The sequence below is a fragment of the Crocuta crocuta genome, unplaced genomic scaffold (genome assembly GCF_008692635.1).
Source record: "Crocuta crocuta isolate KB4526 unplaced genomic scaffold, BGI_CrCroc_1.0 scaffold408, whole genome shotgun sequence".
NCBI classification, from domain to species: Eukaryota; Metazoa; Chordata; class Mammalia; order Carnivora; family Hyaenidae; genus Crocuta; species Crocuta crocuta.
The window spans coordinates 3,258,440-3,272,779 of NW_027527444.1; positions in this window are offsets into that span (position 1 = coordinate 3,258,440).

Sequence of the window (14,340 nt, forward strand, 5' to 3'; positions counted from 1 at the left end):
TGCCGTGACTAAGCTCCCTTATTCCTTGGGTGGCTTCAAATGGTCGCCAAACGGGACAGAAAGGCTGCTGGGAGATAGGGCTTCATAAAGCTGGGGCTCACCGTGGCCTTGAACTTCAGCAATAAGAACTAATTCTATTTTAATTTTTTTAAAGTTTATTCGTTTTTCAGAGACAGAGGCAGTGGGGGTGGGGGGCGCAGAGAGAGAGAGAGAGAGAGAGGATCCCAAGCAGACCCCACGCTGTCAGCACAGAGCCCAACATAGGTCTCAATTCCACAAACAGTGAGATCCTGGCCTGAGCCAAAGTCGGACACTCAACTGACCAAGCCGCCGAGGCGCCCCTTTATTTGACCCCTTAGTGAGAAGACCAGCAGAGCACCGAGGAAGCTAGTTCGAAAGCGTTTGAGGAAGCACCATTGCAGGTGAGAACAGGAGTGGGGACATGGGGCCCCTAAAAACGGGTTCATGGTCTCTGGGGCAAAGAGGCCGTAAGCCTGGGGTTGCCTCGTCTGCCCGAGCCCCCATCTACCAAAGACAGCCACAGAGGCTCCTTAAGCCGCATGAGATGCTGTGGTCACGTGGGCTGGGGGTTCTCAGGACAAAGGCTGGAGGGGTGCCCCCCCACTGCGTGTGAATAGGGCATAAACTGCGGGGTCACTGTTGTAACTCCTCTGCTCAGAATGGTGCCAGGTACCTAGTATATGCTCCGTTAATGTTTGTCGAGTGAATAAATGATAGCCGGACTTCTATCCACCCTGTAGCACCCCATGGGAATTCTATGGTATGAATTCGGATTCTGTGCAGAAACGTATGGGGACACACAGCCTTTAAGCTCAGGCTGTAAACTCAAATGTACTCAAAGTATCACTGTAATTGCATTTCAACTGCCAAACTACAGCCACCATTCTAGAATCTTATCCAGGGCCGTAGAGTGGGGAACGAGCCTGCACGGGGTCCATGCGACCACATCCTGGCTCTGTGACCCCTCCTGCGACCTATGCCTGCAGGTCCCAGCCGCAGCTCCAAGCCCACGCTGCCTGGAGGACTTGTGAATAAATACTGACGCCCGGCCTTTCCTCTGATTCAGCGGTCTTGGGTGTCAATTTCTTTGTATTTAAGGTAAAACTCGTACATAAAATAACCATCGAAAGGAAACAGCTCAGCGGTACCTACAGTAAGTATCACCCTCCTCTGGTTCCAAAACATTATCTCCCCCAAATAAAACCTCGCTGCCCTTAAGCTGGTTAATCCCCATTTCCCCTCCCCCACCCCCGGGCAGCCAATCTACTTTCTGTCTGTATCGACTTCCCTATTCTGCACGTTTCATACAAACAGAATTATACAGTATGGAAACTTTGCATCTAGACTTTTTCACTTAGCAGAATGTTTCCAAGGTTTACCCATGTTGGGACATCATGTAGCAGAACGTCATTCCCCCTTAGGGCTGGATAGTATTACAGCGCATGCGTCTACCATTGTTTGTCCATCCGTCTGTCTGTCAATGGACCTTTGGGTTGTTTCCGTCTCTGGGCCGTTAAGAATACTGTTGCTGCGGGGGCGCCTGGGTGGCTTAGTCGGTTAAGCGTCCGACTTTCGCTCAGGTCATGATCTCGCGGTTCGTGGGTTCGAGCCCCGCGTCGGGCTCTGTGCTGACTGCCAGCTCGGAGCCTGGAGCCTGTTTCAGTCTGTGACACCCTCTCTCTCTGGCCCTCCCCTGCTCACGCTGTCTCTCTCTCTCTCTCTCTCTCAGAAATAAATAAAACATTTAAAAAAAAAAAGAATACTGTTGCTGCGGACAGTGGTTACAAGTATGTATTTGAATCCCCGTTTCCAATTCTTTAAGGTGTGTAACGGGCGCAGTTGCTGGGCCAGCTTGCAATCTTATGTTTAACTTAAAATTTTTTTTAATGTTTATTTATTTATTTTGAGAGAGAGAGGGAGAAAACAGCGGAAGGGCAGAGACAGAGTCTGAGGCAGGCTCCGCGCTGTCAGCGCAGAGCCCCACATGGGGCTCAAACCCATGAACCATGAGATCACGACCTGAGCCAAAATCAAGAGTCGGATGCTCAACCGACTGAGTCCCCCAGGTGCCCCTTACGTTTAACTTTTTGGGGAAGTGCCACGCTGCATCCGTAGCATGAACCACTTTACCTTTCCTCCAGAGAAGTGCCGGGGTTCTCATTTCTCCACATCTTCACCAATACTTACTTTTTTGTTTTGCTTTCTTGTTTTTTTTTTTTTTTTTATTCTAGTCATCCTGGTACCTAGTGGATGACATCACTGTGGTCTGATTTGCTTTGCTCTCTGGACTCAGAATGTAGAGCTTCCTTTCAGGTGCCTACGGGCCATCTGTACGTCTCCTTGTCTGTCCTTTGCCCGTTTTTGAATTGGGTTGTCATTTTGTTGCTGACTCGTAGGAGCTCTTTACGTGTTCTGCATATTTGCAAATAGTTTCTCCCGCTCTGCAAGTCTTTTCACTCTCTTGATAATGTCCTTTGATACACAAACGTTTTCGGTTTGGATCAAGTCGGATTGCTCTATTCTTGTCCTCACCTGTGGTTTTCGTATTCTGTCTAAGAATCCGGCACCACATCCGAGGCCATGAAGACTCACCCCTGTGCTTCCTTCTGAGAGTTCCACAGTTTTATGTCTTACACTGAGGTTTACANCAGAGAGAGAGGGAGTCACAGACTGAAACAGGCTCCAGGCTCTGAGCTGGCAGTCAGCACAGAGCCCGACGCGGGGCTCGAACCCACGAACCGCGAGATCATGACCTGAGCGAAAGTCGGACGCTTAACCGACTAAGCCACCCAGGCGCCCCTAGTGAAGTTTTGTATATGATGTGAAGTACAGGTCCAGCTTATTTTTGCATGTGGACATCACATTGTCCCGGCAGCTCGGATGTTGGTTTGCACATAGCTCCGCCTGAGTGGTCCTAAAACACAGCCAGATGAAAGCTTTGCTGGCCAGCCGCACCACCAGCGAGCCTGCCCGCCCCGGGGGTCTGATGGGTGCACTCCGCCCATGCTGACCCCACTTCTTGCTGTCTCTCCCCACAGCATGGAAGATGTTCTCTAGTCCAGTCTAGTGGGGTCTTTCTGACTCCATTCCTGTGGAGTGAAGGCTTTTGGAAGCTAGCTAGGGAGACTTAGAGGCGGTCTCCGCTTTGAGCCTGAATCCCTTTTCCCCTTTTTCCCTTTTCCTGAGCACGGCTTTGGCCCAGCCTCCTGCTGGCCCTGAGACTGTCATTTGCTGGACACCTTCTTTGCTGGACCCCTAAGCCATGGCTCCTTAATCAGGCCAACTTCCAGCATAGTTTCTGTGTTCCCTGGGCACAGTATACGAGTTTCCCCATCCAGAGGGGCCCCTCCAGTTACACAAATGAATTCCTCTTGCCGTCTGTGTTCCAATCAGCTAAGAATCCATCTATAAGGAGATTTTCGGTGTTCGCCTGGGTGTTATCGTTCCTCGCCACGATCTCATCTCAGCGGTATCTGTGAGGTAGGGATGGGCAGGCATTGGTTAGATTTTGCAAAAAAGAAAGGGGACTCTGACGGCGAGTTACATCTGGGATCTTTGTGCAGGTAGAGCACTGAGCAAGCTTTCGACCTAAAGGATCCATTAATCCGAGTGTTTCAGGGTTTAGACTAGAGCCAGCAGCTTGGACGTGCAGATCAGGCTAAAAATGAGGGACTCATCTCCATGCAAAGGAGGGCCCGTCCCGCAGAGTAGCGTGAGCGAGCCAGCAGGCGGGCAGCGCCCAGGGCCTCAGTTCACCCCTGACGGTGACCTGTTTATGCAGCAACAGACTCCAGTCAGAAAGCTCGACTTCTCTGGCAGCTATGAGATCGCACCACCTGCTGCCCGGGCCCGTCTGCCCTGGCATTTGTGCGAACACGGTAATGAGGGTCCTGTGCCCACGTCCCAAGTTCTTCACCCAGTGCCATGTTTAGTGAGGGGCCGCCTGTGTGATCGCCCCGCCCTCCGCCTGCCTTCTGCTCAGGCTCCCTTACCTCGGAAACCAGCCTATTTTTGTGAAAGAATAAAGGGTTCTCTCGCCGCCAGAAGGTAGATTGACAACATCAGTTACCCCTTTGGTTGTTCATGACTCAGTGACATTTCTGGGAGCTGCGGCTCAATCCTGACGGAGAATTAAAATTCCGGACAGGAGTCTGCCTGGTGCTGGAGAAACTAAACCAGACCAGCCCCCGTTCTCTCAGGAGGAGGTCTGTCCTTCATCAGGGTGAAGGTGAGGGAGGAAGCCCGGGCCCCGGGATCCGGCCCAGCGGCCCTGAACGGGCTCGATGCAGCAGCCTTTATCGAAAGTTCTCCTCCTGAGAAGGGAAAAGGAAAAGAAAAAAAAAAAAAAAGAAAGAAAGTTCTCCAACTGACAGGTGTGGTCCCTTTTGCAAAAATGCCACCAACTTTCGGTCTTGGCCGCTGTTGCCGAGCTTCGGTGGAGATGGCCCGTGCCCTGCGCCTCTGCTCAACCCTCTTCCCTCCGTCCCCTACAAGGGGGGATTCTGAGGGTGCACCCCGGGGATGCCCTGCACCCACATTCCATCCCGGGGTCTCCTTCCAAAGAGACAGTTTATGGAGAAACTCCTTCCCTGCGTGTAGGGGGCGGATGAGACCCTGCCTGGCGCACAAGGCCCCCTTACTCGGTGGTGGTGAAATGCTTGGAACATCCGACTGTCTGTAAGAGACGGACAGACATCTTGTGAGAGGGTCAGGAAGGGGACACTTCACAGCGAGGAAATGCCTGAGCTCGTTCTGTCTGGGTGGTTTGAGGAAACCTTACACATGATGTCGAGAGGGAGGCAAAACGTCATAAGAAGTTACTCTCGTTTTACGACGTATACGAACTATTGACACAAAAAACGACCCCCTATGTTAGTAGACGTGCATATGTATTAAAAGTACCTGAAGCAAAGATGGTATAATATTAACATGTATTATCCATGACTGGCTAACGTCCCCACATGATAAAAGGATCCTTGCTTTACTATTATGATAAGGAATTGTTTGTTATTAACTTTTTTTGGCTGTAAAATCCCGGCATCTTATGTAGTTCCAAAGCAGTGGCAAAGGCCTCTCTGCTGTCCATCCACATTTCTTGGCCACTAAGAGGCTTATGTCTTAAAAATTTTTTAATGTTTATTCATTTTCGAGAGAGAGACAGAGACAAGGTGCAAATGGGGGAGGGGCAGAGAGAGAGAGGGAGACACAATCTGAAGCAGGCCCCAGGCTCTGAGCTGTCAGCACAGAGCCCGATGCGGGGCTCGAACCCGGGAACCATGAGATCATGACCTGAGCCAAAGTCGGACACTTAACCGACTGAGCCCCCCAGGCGCCCTGAGGTTCACGTCTTTGGATTGGCTACCTCTGTGCTTCTGCACGTGTCTGGGGGTGCAGGGTTCTTTGCTGAATCCTGTGCCTGGGGCCCAGCTCCTTGGGCCCCACCCAGACAGCCCCTTGGGACCTATCCTGGGACCTGAGGACTCGCTGCCTCCAGGCTGGTCTGAGCTGCTGGGCACCCAGAAGGACCCCCTCCAGGGGGCCTGTGGGAGCAGCAGGCGTGGCTCTGCCGGAGGCCGGGGGCGGGGGGGCATATGGGGGCAGCTCCCCGGAGATCCTCACGCCCGGAGCCCCCCACCATGGCAGGATCTCTGGAAAGCTCCTTCCCAGACAGTGAGCCTCCAGCACCCTCTGCTGAGAGATTAACATCACACTCACTCCGAAAGGAAATTACCTCAAGGACCCGCTGTGTATCACAGGGCAGCTGGGAGCCAGACGGCAAGTTCAAGGTGTAATGTAAAGGCTGGGCTGGTATCAGGGATGTTTTTATGTGCATTTCTTGGACTTTCCTTCCCTTTCGTCTGTTTGCTGCAGAGTCATGGGTCTTTATACGGACTTACGTCCCAGCGCAGTGCAGAAAGCAAAGAGCGCCCTGAAGCCAGCCTCTCGGAACGTAATCAGTGTCACACCCCGATCACAGACCCGGGAAGACGTGTCTCTTCCCACCTTGAAGGACAGTCTGACTCTGAGCCTGCAATTGCAGATTTCATCTGGGAGACATTTCATCTGGGGCCAGTGATGGCGTGAGGCTGACTGCCAGCCAGGGCAGAAATAGGGCTCCTGTCCCCACAGTCCAGCATCCACGCACAGTGTGCCTACTTCCGTCAGGGATCACGAGCCCGGGCGTGGGCAGCCGGCAGGCATAGTTCAGGGTCTTTGGGTCACGGCTCCTTCATTTCCTGCCCGTGCCTTTGCTTAGGAACCCTCACTCCGCACAGATATAATCCAACAGGGTGCTAGTGACCCCAGGACATTCGACGTGGAAGCAACATCTGAGCACCAGAGAAGCAGATGTAAACACATTTCTTAAGTAACCCCTCACTCAGGAGAGAGCCGGGCGGACCCAGGGAGAGGATGTAATGCCTCTTAAAGAGAGATAATTTCTGTGATGGTCTACTTGTCTAGAAATACAAGCGACATAGGACAGAAGTAGTTTTGCAGACATTGAAGTGCACAGGGACCCTCCCCATTCTTAGTAAAATCAAGCAAATTTTGAAAATGAATCTCACCCGAGGGCCACACTCATGTATGTATCGCAGCCAGTGATCTCCTTTTCCGACCCTGTGCAAAAAGCGGTCCTTTTATGCTGATGCACGCCTTAACTCGTTTTTCTGTCTCTCAATACAATGTGGTCCCTTTTCCACAAGAGCACATACAAAATTGTGTCTGTGTGTGTGTGTGCGTGTGTGTGCACGTGTGCATGGCGTGTGTGTGCAGCATAAGGTGTTCTATACTATGCTATAGTATTTATTCTATTGGGGGATATTTATATTTATATTGCAATGAATAATCTGTGGTTCCTGCAAATAGCATTCTTAGGCAAAAGAGTATGTTTAGAACTATTTGTGGGGTTTTCAAAATTTATTTAAATTAAATTTAGTTAAACATTCAGTGTAGTCTTGGTTTCAGGAGGAGAATTTAGTGGTTCATCGCTTACATTTGACACCCAGTGCTCATCCCAGCAAGTGCCTCCTCGGCACCCATCCCCCACCCAGCCCGTCCCCCCGCTCCCCTTCCTCCAGCCACCCTCAGTTTGTTTTCTGCATTTAAGAGTCTTTTTTGGTTTGCCTTCTTCTCTGTTTTTATCTTATCTTTTCTTCCCGTCCCCTAAGTTCATCTGTTGAGTGTCTCAAATCCCACACATGAGTGAAATCATCTGATCTCTTTTCTCTGACGGACTTATTTCACTCAGCGCAACACCCTCTAGTTCAAGCCACCTTAGAGTCCAAGTGTCCATCGACTGATGAATGGGTGAAGAAGATGTGATTCATACATATACAATGCAATACTTCTCGGGGATGAAAAAGAATGAAATCTTGCCATTTGTGTAGAACTGTAATGAGTGCTGCTGCCCGGAGCGCCGTAGAGCCACACCGATGTTCCGTGGCGCAGAACGCAGGGGTGGGGCGCCCTCCTCTCTACGCTCGCCAGTGGAGCCAGCGCAAGAGGTAGAAAATGGAATCTCGAAATACTTCTACTTGCACTTCTGGTTGTAACGCGGAGCATCTCCTCTTCTTTGGAGCGCCTCTTTATTTCCTTCACTGGGCCTTTTCCTTCTCTCTTTCTCATTTTGCTGCTGAGTCCTGCGTCTTTCTCTGTAGCCACCTGCAGACACTGTATTAGGAAACTTAGCCCTTTGTCTGCGATGTTACCAGAAAGTATTTTTTCCCAGCTCACTTCTCTTGGGACTCTCTTTAAAATTTTTTAAAATGTTTTATTTATTTCTCAGAGAGAGAAAGAGAGAGAGAGACAGTGTGATCAGGGGAGGGTCAGAGAGAGAGGGAGGCACAGAATCTGATGCAGCTCCAGGCTCCGGGCTGTCAGCACAGAGTCCGACGCGGGGCTCGAACCCACGAACCGTGAGATCATGACCTGAGCCAAAGTCGGATGCTTTAGACTGAGCCACCCAGGCGCCCCTGGATTCTCTTTATACATAAAGAGGGAAATTCTGCCTGGCAAAACACCAGATTTATTCATTTAATTTTTTGGCTTCTGGGTTTCATGTACGTGGGCCGTTTTTCAGCTCCAGGCTAGAGGAGATTTACCACTGACCTTCTAGCCCTCATGAGTCTTATTTTGCGTTACGATTTCAATCCATCTGGAATTTATCCCGGAGTCAGGTGTGAGACGCGACCCCAACGCCGCTGTTTTACCGATGTCCACCCACTTTCCCACCGTCTCCTTAAACCCTCCCACAGCCTCCCTGGAAAGCGGGCCGATTCCCCCCCGGGCCGGTGGGGGGGGACTCGGTGGCGAGAGGGCAGAAGTGGCGGTGTGTGCGGCGGAGGCCAGCGCCTCACTGCGGGGACACACGTGGCTTGGAGTGCAGGCCCCGCCCCCGCACTCGTGTGAGCGCACACGTGGGGGGCAGCCCCTCCAGCCGTGCCCCCGAAACAGCGGTGTGGCGTTTGAGGCCGCTAGCTTTGGGGTGAGTTCTTAGGCGGCAGGCGGTAACTAACACGCTCAACACGGTGAACAGACCACTCACTGAACAATCTACTTCCCCACTTCTTTGAGATGTCACCTTTTGTATACTGCGTGCCTGTGCGGGCATGCGTCTATTTCTGGATTTTCTGTTAGATTCCATGGATCTCATCGCTAAAGCTTTATTTTAAGTCTGAAAGTCTAGGAGGGCAAATCCTGCCTTCCTTCCTTCATCCTTCCAATCTCAAAATTGTATCACCATGATTATTGGGATGACGTGAACTTGATGGATTCAGGGAGAAACGAGGCCTTACGATGTTGTGGGAAAGCAATTCCTGGGAGATGTCCGGAGAGGAAGATTTGCGCACAGAAAATGTATTAGGGTGCACTCTGGGGATCAATGCCCTTAAGAGGGTGAGGGGCTTGGGACATCGCAGGACCCGCAGAGGCTAAGGTGAGCTGCAGAGACGTCCATCGGCAGAGAGGAGCACACCCTGGGGGGCGGGTGACCGGAGGGAGACCGGGCAGTGTACACATGGCTTATTATTTCCTAAAGAGCTTTTTGTGCCCCTCGGGAGCATTTTAAAGCATCTCCTGTGAGGGCATTGTAAATGTCTCCTTAAGTTTACTTCTAATTATTTTTAGTTTTGTGTTGGTGATGCATTTCTTTCAACTAGTTATTTTCGTGTGTTTGATAGTGAGAGCTGCGTGCGGATTGCTGCTTGATCATCTGGCACCTCACTGAATTCTTTTAGTTGCTTGGTTTTGCATTCAGGTTTTGTCCTGGATTTTCCAATTATACAATCATATAACCTACAAACGATAACGAACTATATATTCCTAATCTTCTTTCTTGACTAATACTTCAACAAAAGTACACAACAGAAGTAATGGTGGGTTTCTTGTCTTGTGCCTCCTTAATGAGAATTCTTTGAGCATTTTACCATTAAGCATGGTGGTGGTTTTTGGATTCAGATAGACACATTTTGTCATGTTAAAGAAATACCCTTGATGACTTAAAAAATGAATTCTGGGGTGCCTTGGTGGCTCAGTTTGTTAAGTGTCCAACTCTCGATTACAGCTCAGGTTATGATTCCAGGGTTGTGGGATCGAGCCCCACGTCAGGCTCTGCTCTGAGTGTGGAGCTTGCTTGGAATTCTCTCTCTTTCTCTCTCTCTCTCTCTCTCTCTGCTCCTCCCTCACACGTACTCTCTCTCACAATAAATAAATAAACATTAAAAAATGAATCCAGGGACACCTGGGTGGCTCAGTCAGTTAAGCGCCCGACTTCGGCTCAGGTCATGATCTCACAGTTGGTGGGTTCGAGCCCCACGTCGGGCTCTGTGCTGACAGCTCAGAGCCTGGAGCTGCTTCAGATTCTGTCTCCCTCTCTCTCTGCCCCTCCCCTGCTCATGCTCTGTCTCTCTCTCTCTCTCAGAAAAAAAAAAAAAGAATCCACTGGGTGGCTCAGTCGGTTAAGTATCAGACTTTGGCTCAGGTCACGATGACACAGTTCATGAGTTCCAGCCCCTGTGTGGGGCCTGTGCTGACAGCTCACAGCCCACTTCAGATCCTCTGTCTCCCTGTCTCTCTGCCACGTACACATTGCCTCGCTCTCTCTCACTCTCTTCCCTCAAAAATAATAAAACAAACATTAAAAAATTTTTAATGAAAAAAAGAAGAATCCAGAACTGCTGGGTGGCTTTCCCAGCCTTACCCTGAATCTTCAGGAAGACACCCATCAAAGGTTTTAAGAGCATGCAGTTAAGGAGCTCTCCTGATTCCCCTCGGGTGATCCCTCCAGGAACAGCAGAGCCCAGGAGGTGAAGGGCGACGGAAGACAAGCTTCCCATCCTGGCCCTGCCATCGACGGGCTGATGGTGGCCAGTCACTGCCCCCGCTGTGGCTCAGGGGCTGCTGGGTGACATGCAGCCAGAGACGTGGCCTCCGCTGCCACTGTGGAGGGTGGCAGGCAATGCCCCCAGCTGCGTGGAAAGGGTGCGGAGGCACTTGAGCTTGCGGGGAACCTCCCCGAAGTCAGAGAATCATCTTTTATCATTTCTTTGTCCGCAGTCTTTGGAGAAAGACCGGCTTATACTTTCAAGGTCAGAGATACTCCCAACGGGAAGCAATACCCTGGGAGCCTCAGGCTGGAGGCTCCAAAGCCCCTCCTCCTGTGGGGGCGCAGGGCCATGCCCTGGGGACACAGACGCCCTGTGCAGGCCACTCCCCAGGGACAGGGACACCCTGTGCAGGCCACGCCCCGAGGGTCAAGGATGCTGTGTGCAGGCCACTCTGCACCACACTAGAGACTGTGTCCCCAGCACCCAGTGCAGTGCAACACCCAAGGGCAAGGTGTTTATTGAGCACCGACTGTTTCCACAGCTGTTCTCTCAGAAGCACTGCTGTTTGCTCCAGGGCCATAAGCCTTAGGGGACTCGAACACCGAACACCCCAGTGACACGTCTGTTCCCGTCCACTGTTGTCTGGCTAAGGGGTTTCCCGTTGTCTTCCCACGAGTCACGTCAGTGTCCTGAATGTGCCCCCGGCTTCTCCCTGCCCCCTTCCATGGACGTTGGAGCTTCCTCGTCAGATACACTTTTGTGACTTTTCCCAGGATGTTAAAACTTCAAACAACTTTCATAACCGAAAACCCTCTAGCTGTAGTCATGATTAAGACCACGGAATCCATTTGGAGTTGAATTCTGTGTGTGGTGTAAAATGATGGTCCAGTTTCTTTCCTTTGCATATGGCGGTCTACTTTTCCCAGCACCATTTACTGAAGAGAATGTTCTTTCCCCTTTGCATATTCTTGGCTCCTTGGTCATAAATTAATTGATCACATATGCCTGAGTTTATTTCTGGGCTTTCTATTCTGTTCCATTGGCCTATGTCTCTTTTTCTGTCTGTGTCTGTTTTTCTGCCAATATTATACTATTTTGGTTACTGTAGTTTTGTAATACAGCTGGAAATCAAGAAGTGTTTTTGCCTCCAGCCTTGATCTTTTTCAAGATCGCTTTGGCTAATCAGAGTCTTTTGTGGTTCCATACACATTTTTGGGTTGTTTTTTCTATTTTTGTGAAAAATGGCATTGGAATTTTGTTAGGGATCGCTTCGAATTAGTAGCTTGCTTCGGGTAGCAGGGACACAGATTCTGCCTGGTATCATTTCTATGTGGAATCTTAAAAAAGTCAAATTCATAGGGACAGAGAGTAGAGAGGTGGTGGCCAGGAGCTGGGGGGGTGGGCGCGGATTTGGGGACATGGGGAGAGATTGGCAAAAGTACAAACTGTCAGGGCAGCTGGATGGCTCAACTGGTTAAGCACCTAACTCTGGCTCAGGTCATAATCTCACGGTTCATGGGTTTGAGCCCCACGTCGGGCTCTGTGCTGACAGCTCAGAGCCTGGAGCTGCTTCAGATTCTGTGTCTCCCTCTCACTCTGCTCCTCCCTTGCTTGCATCCTGTCTCTCTATGTCTCAAAAAATAAACATTGAAAAAATTTTTTAAAGGTACAAACTGTCAGTTAACCAAGGAATAAGGTCTGAGGAGCTAATGTATACCATGGGGACTATAGCTGATAATATTCTAGTGTATAATTAAAATTTGCTGGGAGAGTACAAGGTAAGTGTTCACCCCAAAACAGAGGAAAGGAAAACGTGTGAGGTGATGGGTGTGCTAATTAACTTGATCGTGACACTGCTCTCACAAGGCACCTGCATACCAAATCGTCACGTTGTACACGTTAAGTATATTACAATTTTATTTGTCAATTCCACCTCAGTAAAGCTGAGTAGAAGAAAACACAGTGAGCTGAGCAGCGGGGTGGGAACAGTTTCCACGGCCAGGCTGGATTGCTAACACAGGAGTCCCTGTCCCCTGACACCCGGCTCTGGGACAGTGACCCGTCCGGGTCCCTCGAGCTGATTCATGCATTCTGGAACCCATTTTTCTAGATTTTTGAAAAGACCTCTTTCACACGGAGAAAACAGTACCATCCCGGAAGGTGCCGAAACAGACCCCTGCATTTCTAGAAAACTGAACGCGAGATGGACGATCCTGTGGCCCATCGCTGGCTGTCCGGGCTGACGCCGGGAGCGGCGAGCATGCGTGGGGCTGTCCCGAAGGGGTCGGAACACACCACAGGTGTCCAGAGAGAGCCAGGAACGGAGGAGGGCAGACCTGGTCAAGACCACTCCCACAGGCCACAGACTTCCCACGCGCCCTGTCCCCGTCAGTTCCGTGACCTCGAAGGCGGCTGGCCTGGGATGCTGCCCTACAGGGTGAGGCCACCGGCTTCCGAGCATGTGGTGAGAGAGCACTTTGGTTGCCCTGCCTCGGAAGGAAGACACCCCTGCGGAGACTTACCTCTTGTCTCAACCAGAGGAGTATTCCGCATGTAAGATGTCTCGATCGGCACGGCGTCTTGTCATGGTTTTTGCCTAAAATGCACCAGCTCCACAGAGAGACTTCCAGCTTCAGAGCAGAAGGGTCCAAAAGAATTCAGAGGATTTTCTATGAGAACATTCACGGTATCTTTCCCTGTATGGACTTCTTATGACTTTAGACACACACACACACACACACACACACAGATGCACACCCCTCCTTTGACTCAGAAAATCAAACTTGATAGATTTAAGGTTTCTCTACTTTGCTTATGGTACTAACAACTAATATGAAGAACGAGAAACAGGCAGACAACCCTGTGGCCCAGGCCCCATGTGGTTGGGGGGCAGTAACCTCCGATAGGAACACACCGTCCAGTCTAAATATTCAGTTATTCTGTGCCGATCAACACTAAGTTGGTTCCCATCTGACCCTGTTTCTCCCGATGAGCCAAATGACTTTGGCTTTCAGACTTTGAATGATTTGAGGACTTACCACTCTGTCTCCCTGAGGCTGAGATGATGGTTTGTGAAGGTAACAACCATTTCTAGTCACGTGGCTCTAAGGGAACACTAACAAAATAGCTCCTTATTATAGATTACTGTGGATTTTGTAACAGATTCGAATCCCCCAAACATGATTTTGTTTGGCGAGTTGTATAAACCGATGAAACTTTCCTGAAGTGAGGACCCAGTCGTAGTCCATATTCGTTTTCCTTCTGCGATTACTTCTGCAGAAGATGACAGACGTTGACGAACGTTCTACCAGTATTCAGGAGGAAGTATGACCTCTGGGCCCATCTGCGACCGCCGCCTCTGTTTTTACACTGTGCTGTCAAATGGGCCTGCCTTTGAGTTCTCCCCTCACAGAACTGCTAGTCTGCTTTTTTTACATGTTTATTTACTTATTTTTGAGAGAGAGAGTGAGAGAGACAGAGCATGAGCAGGGGAGGTCCAGAGAGAGAGGGAGAGAGTGAATTCCAAGTAGACTCCGAGCTGTCAGCATGGAGCCCGATGTGGGGCTCGGACTCACGAACCGTGAGATCATGACCTGAGCCAAAGTCAGACACTCAACCGACTGAGCTCCCAGGGGCCTCGAGTCTGTTTTTTTTTGTTTTCACTGAAATTATCTAGTTCCCTGTTTATTGTGGATTTTATAAAAATCGAATACAGTTCCTGCAGCTCTAAAGCCACATGATTCTCTCACAAAACCTTATCTTCCTCTCATGGAGGACATCCGGGCCTCCGGCGGCCAGCTTCCCACGTGTGGACCAGACCCGCCCACGGGCGAAGCGGACACGAGGGGCCGGGAATTGACAAGTACCCGTGACATCTTGTGGGCGTCCTCAGTTCTACCTCCTGGCCCGCTGCGGCGAGGATGACCTCCATCCGCACCCTGGTGGCTGACTGGTGGCGGTCCCCGACCCCCAGGCCCTGGCCCCCCACCCCCGA